Consider the following 7,048-nt stretch of genomic DNA (forward strand, 5'->3'; position numbering starts at 1 on the left):
GGGCACCTATGTAAAAAACAGACTAAGGGATTCAAATATGAGATTTAAAAAATGGAAAATGCGTGTTTTGTACAATAAAACCCATCTTGGCCTATCTCAAACTATTTGCAATACAAATATACATGAGTGTGAGAATTGTGGCCTCATTTAGACAAAGTATGTTTTGGGGAAAGTCTGTTTTGGGAAGGGCTTATTGTGGAAAACCATGCACCTTCATAGCTACTAGGTGATTTGAGAAGGCCTTTGAGAAGCGGCAATTTGTGGTAAAACTTGATTTATCTATGAATTATCTATGTTTTGAGAACTGGCAATTTGTGGTAAAGACTCCATGAGTATGTGCCACTATTTTCGGAATTTTTTGCACATTAAATGACTCATTTAACTAGTTAATCCCATTTGTTGACTGTCTGTTGACCAACTACTTGAGGGTAAAAGCGAGCATATTGCACTAGCCGGTATTAGCACTCAAGGGGAAAAGCTGAGCACACAAAAAATGCTAGTATAATGCTCGAGGTTATACCTGAGTATATCTAAATTTCCAGGGTTAGACTCGAGGACGCGTGTTGCGGTGCAGAAATGAAAGACGTGCAATTGTTGACGCGTGGACGCCGGTCGCGGTGCAGAAGTCGAAGACGTGCAATCGTGGACGCGTGGCGCATTGTAGAAGTCCAAGACGTGCAGACGTGCAGCGGTGGACGCGTAGGACGCGGGTCGCATTAACCACCCCTTGCCTTTATAGACGCCTCCTCCCACTATCTCTGTCACTCTCACTCGCCTACGCAACGCCGCCTCTCTCACGTCCCATCATCTTCTCCAAAGCAACCCTCTCCCTCTCCCTCTCCTCTGCCGGCGAGATGGACAAGGAGAATGCCAATCCCATCGTCCACGGCGCCGTCGGCTCCAAGCGCGACGCCTCCCTCTTCGACGCCGTCCCCTCAACGGACGTCGCCGCCGTCCCCTCAACGGACGTCGCCGCCGCCTCCGCCGGTGCATCGGAGGCTGCTGCCGCCGGTCGCGGCCAGATCCCGCCGGGATGGGACCCCTACGAGCCGGTGCCGTACGTCCCGCCCCCGAACCGCTACGACACCTCCATAGAGGACCCATGGAACGAGGTAACTACTGTTTGCTTCCTTTTTTTGTTCCCCATTCCTTTTTGAACCCTATTTGTGCGGGTGTAGATGGATCTGTGGATTGATGAGTATTGGGCTAATATTTGCGCCGATTTTATTCCATTTTGCTTTGATCCCTCCTTGATTTCGTTTAAGATTTGGGGTTCGGCCGTTCGGTTAATTTATGCAAGTAATAATGGGATCTCAATCGGTTAAGTTATGCAAGTAATCATAGGATCTCAATCAGTTATTTTATGCACGAATCAAAAGATATCAACCGTTTAATTTGCAAATAATCTGGAATGTGTTCAAGTTCGGATCTGAAATCTGTTTCTTTGCCTATGATGAATCGGTGGGCACAGATTTTTACGGGGAGGGTTCGGCGAACCATTTACGTGTACAAATCCGTTGTGCATGAGCTTTGGTTCGCTTACACCGTCCCCGTAGACATATAATCGTGTCCACTCTAACCGAGGCTGCCTCTGTTTTTCCTAACTTTGTTATCATGCACGTTTGCAACTCATTCACTAATAAATTCCCGTTTGATATGGATCAGGCTGTACGGCGGCGACGTCGGCGGCGACGACGAGCACCATGACGTCAAGACTCGCCGAGTGTGCTGCGGAGGCTGCAGAGTCGGCCGATACGTCTCCTACCTCGACGTTGCCAAGGGTGTCTACAGGTGCCCCTTCTGCACTAGGAGGCTCGGCGGCACTGACTTCAGCTGCGTCCTCACGCATGCCGAGAACATCGGCCACACCAACCCCAAGGTCGGCGCGTCGGTGAACCCCAACTCCTTCCGCGCCAAGCACTTGGCGCTCGGCATGCACCTCCGCAGCATCCAGCGGGTGGAGATCTCCGGCGGGCGCATGCCTCCGCTCAAGCCCAAGGCTCCCAAGGGGAGCAACAAATGGAGGCAGAGGCAGATGGGGTAGGCGGAGTCCCGGACGTGTGCTTGCTGCTGCCTCCTCCATTTTGTTGTTGGGATCCCTTTGTTGTTAGCTAGGGATCCCTCGTTGTTATGTTGTTAGTATGATGGTGCTTGTACTTGCTGTGAAGAACCTCGAACCCTACTATGTTTGGTCTGCTGAATGCAGCTTATTATCTATATTATCTATCCCTATTCTACTATATGACCTTGTGAATTTATCGTACATTCCCTGTAGATTTGCTTCTAGATTTAACTACATACATATGGACTAGATGGAGTACTAGATTGGGCTCCCTACTAGATTTGCTGCCATATTGGGCAAACAACGAGGGCCAAAAGGCACAAATAATAATTGAAGAAAGACAGAAATGCAAGCTTCTCTAGATTTGATACTAATTAGGTGAAAAAGGCGAGAGAGAAGGAGGCGGAAAAGGTATCGTTAAAAGGGAAATGCCAATGGCCGAGAGAGACAAAACCCAGCTCCCGCTCACGTGCAACCAAACGCTATCTCGTCCTGTCCCACGCGGTCCCTTTCTACCGGCCCCACGCGACGCGGGCCCACACGACGCGGCCCCACACGTCGGCACGGAGCGGTCAACTTAACGGGAATCCTGCCGTCTGAGCTGCCTTCTGCGGGTTTCAAACAAGCACTTGGGGAAAACTGAGGAAAAACTAAGGAGCTGGGGAAAACTGAGCACAACTAAGGAACTGAGGGCACGAAAATAGAAATCCCTTTATCTTATTGGAGAGACACCACTAGTGAACTGTGGACCCCGGTCCATTCTTTTACATGTGAATACAATCTACTACAATCATTGTTCTCTATTGTTCTTCGCAAACAAACATCATTTTCCACACCATACATTTAATCATTTGTTTACAGCAAGCCGGTGAGATTGACAACCTCACTGTTACGTTGGGGCAAAGTATTTTGATTGTGTTGTGCAGGTTCCACGTTGGCGCCGGAATCCCTGGTGTTGCGCCGCACTACACTCTGTCACCAACAACCTCCACGTGGCCCTTGACTCCTACTGGTTCGATAAACCTTGGTTTCTTACTGAGGGAAAGTTGCTGATGTACGCATCACACCTTCCACTTGGGGTTCCCAACGGGCGTGTGCTCTACGCGTCATCACTATCTTCTCATGATCTCGTGGTAACGTAAGACTATAGGTGAGACCAGGAAATGTAACATGTCTGACTGCTCTCTTGTGTCGCAACATGATCCAGGCGTGAATGAAGGCGTTGAGTGTTGTTGCCTGATGGAGAAGCTCGATCCGTTTGCCCTAATCAAAGCAATTTAATATGAGCAACGACAAAGTCGACCCTACGTAGTTCTACCTAAATCAATCTACAACATAGTAGGTAGTAGAGTACGAAAATGTGCTTTACCTCCGCCATGGAAGACAAGGGAGATGAGCCTGAGTCGGAGAAGGAGAACCGCCTTTCCTTTGATGTACACGACGATGCGAACCCGATGCCGAAGACCAAGAAGACGAGCTCCTCCTCTATAGGACGGCGAGGGTACGATGCAGAAGTAGAAGGAATCTACCGGAGGGGTAGATATGCGTCCCTACCAGTGTCTAAAGGGGGCATGGTGATTTTTGGTGGGGACTAATGGAGGAGGTGACCAAAAGCGAGAGCCCCCCACCCCCCAGCTTCGTCGCACAACACCACCGGGATTTCATAGTATCCCACCATCTTGCGTCGACCTCCCGCGCGCATGACATTGTTAAGTTTCTCTTCACCGCGGACTGGCTAGGTATGGATCAATTGCAAATTCGGTAGTAGCTACCGGTATGCCTGAGAAGTTCTTTAAGACCCATGTAGACCACAACACATGCTTCCTTCAGCCATCATTTTCGTTCTAGCGGGCCATTTTACCAGCGGGCCAATACATGTCTACAATAGGCAGTTTGCCACGGCTTTTGTGGCTCTTTTCTATCTATCATGCATTTTAGCTTTGTTTGAGATTATTGCCGGAGAGATGTCCCGATCATGTCTGAATATTTCCGAACCTGGCCGTAGGGTAACACGCTCTGGGATGGCCATAATGACCCATGTGAATTCCACAAAGATGTGATCATCGTTTGAACCATTATGATGAGCCATATTCCTTTTGTTAGTTCGATAACGGCAATCGCCCGAGATATGATCGTTGATATCATCATACATAGTTCGATCTCGTTACAAGGCTATCCAACTCGTTCCCGTGTGATTCCATACTCATGACCAAGTCATGTGTTGCAACTTGGATATAATCTCACTGAGTGGGCCCAGAGTATATTTCCATCACGCAGATGAAAAAATCCCGCTCTTGATACATACACCTCAACCCATCCCTTGGAATACCCAATTACACCTTTATGATCATCCTGTTACGGTGTGACGGTTGGTGCAATCAAAGCAGCCTCTGGTGACAGTGTGTAAGGGTATTTTACCCTTATCCATTATTTTGGTTAGAATGACACCGTAGCTATAGTATTGGACTAATGCATGTCTACAAGTTTATTCTCAGGTATTAGTCTATCAGGCATAATGTTGTATCAATGGAACAAGTAGGTGAAGGGAGACCCCCCACTTCGATGAAAAAGGGGAACATCAGTTTTCCCTCTGGCCAGCGTCTGGTCCGGCGGCACCGAGTGTTGCACCGGCTAGTCCTGTGCAGACGTGATCTTGCGTCGGTGCACACCGGGCACACTCTAGGGACTCAGCATCTCACGCCCGGCTCTCGCCCGATTTTTGCCGACTGGCCCGGCGGCACCGGCCCGGCGTAGGCCGGCCCATACGCTAATGCACACCGTGGAATTTCTAGTAAGCTGGGACGCCCGCTCGATGCAGGCCCGGCGGCACCGGGCGTGCCACCGGCCAGTCTGGCCCCTGGCCCGGCAGACCGGCCTCCTTGACTCACTGCTGAGCTGGACAAGTCCCCAACGGTTTGATTTCAACTGAAGCTATATATACCCCTTATCCTAGCTCAGAACGGTTAGGCACTACACTACAACTTGTTCTTGAGATCTCTCTCTCTCTCTCTCATACTCCACTGTTAGAAACACCAAAAGTCTCAGATCCCCCTCCTCCTCCGCCCAAACTCAAATCCATCCAGGGAAAAGCTAGAGGTGGTCTTGATCTATAGTCCCACTGAGCCAAATCTTGTTCCCCCTTGTATTCTTTGAGATACCTGCTCTCTAGGGTTTCTTGGAAACCCTAGATGGGCAAAAGCGTTCGGAAGCATCCGGGCTGTGGATTTTCTCCTGACAAGATTGTGAAGGTTTGGAGGCTACCTCAATGTCTACCACAAGTGAAAGAGCTATTCCTTCGTGGGATAGGCTCGGAGAAGAAGGTGAGCCTTCGTGGCGTTGGGAAATCCTTCGTGGGATCTACACCTCTCCAAACGTGACGTACCTTCTTGCAAAGAAAGGGAACACGGGAATACATCTTTGTCTCCGCGTGCTTTCGGTTATCCCTAACCGAACTCTTTACTTGTGTTATATATATTTATCCTGTGAGAGCCTTCGTGCTTGAGATACTTGTATTATCATCTAGGGTGCCTCACCTAGTTTGCATTAGACTCACCTTTATATTCCGTATAGCCTAATATTGCAAAGAAAGAATTAAAATTTGTAGAAACCTATTCACCCTCTCTAGGTTTACCATTTCTGAACTTATACAGTGATCGGATATCATCTCATGGTCTAAGGATTAGGTCACTACGCTTTCATAAACAAAGCAACGTTGAACTTTGTGACTTGATTGTGTTACAATACTTATATATTGGGTAAATCCATCATATCATTCACTTAACGATATGATCCCGTTGTCAAATAATGTATATGCCCATGACTAGGAAACCTCGATCATCGAATGACCACAATGAGCTGCTAGTTTGCACACATATACTTACTAGGGACCCTGATTTGTTTATAATACCACGTGTGTATCAATGTTTCCGATTAATACAACTATAGCATGAAACGAAACTATTATGAACAATCGAGATACAATAATAAATACTTCTTTATTATTTGCCTTTAGGGCATTATCTCTAACAGGGAGGGGGACATTTCAACTCCGGCTTTTCCCGCTTCCCCTTCGTCGGTCCGATGGATCTCGTGTCAGTGAAAACCACCTGGAAAGCCACGTCGCCTAGGGAGGCGATTCCACTGCCGCCACGCCTTTGTGGACCTAGCCCGAAGATCTGATGATGGTAGATCCAATGCCGGTGCATTTTCCCAATATGTTTGGTCATAGCCCAAAGCAGATGTGTTTGCTAGAGATGCTCTTATAATGCTGGATGGGATGGTGGGGTACAAAGTTTAGCCTCGAAACCAGTGTTCATTTAATGGAAAAAAAGTGGCAATTGTGATAGATGCCTCAGGTGTGGTGATTGTAAAAATTACAAGAAGTGTTGCAAGAATTTCATGGATGTGGTCGTTTTATATAACTTTCTCATTCGCCGCCTATCTTTTTTATTTTGGATTTTAGGTTTCTTTGATGCAAAGGATCTCTAAAGGAACTTTGTAGGATTCTTACCCATAGGAATTTTTCGTATTAAGGACATTAGATTTAAAGGATTGAACCCTTAAAATTTCTATGGATTTCTTTCCTACACTATAATCTTATGGGATTTTTAACAAGTGGTTAGACCTTTTAGAAAATTTTCTATATGTCTATGATAACTAGCACATCCACTCAATTGCTACTGAAATTGCCTGATTATTTCCTATGGTGCAATCAAAAGATTCCTGCAGCTGGTTCCTGCATTTCTCATTCATATAGGATTTCACATGTCATGACATACTGTTTCCTGCGTTTTTCTAATTCCCATGCTTTTAAAATCCTTTGAATCAAACAGGTTCTGAAACTGTATCAATTGAATCCCCTCTGAATAATTATATTTGACCTGAAAATCAACTCACTGGTGTAGTTCTCTTTCTCCTTTCGAAGGAGGAATTTCTGATTATTTAGGAAGATCGGTACCTCTGCACATGTTACAACCTGCGTAGGAC

The sequence above is a fragment of the Lolium rigidum genome, chromosome 2 (assembly GCF_022539505.1).
Source record: "Lolium rigidum isolate FL_2022 chromosome 2, APGP_CSIRO_Lrig_0.1, whole genome shotgun sequence".
Lineage (NCBI taxonomy): Eukaryota > Viridiplantae > Streptophyta > Magnoliopsida > Poales > Poaceae > Lolium > Lolium rigidum.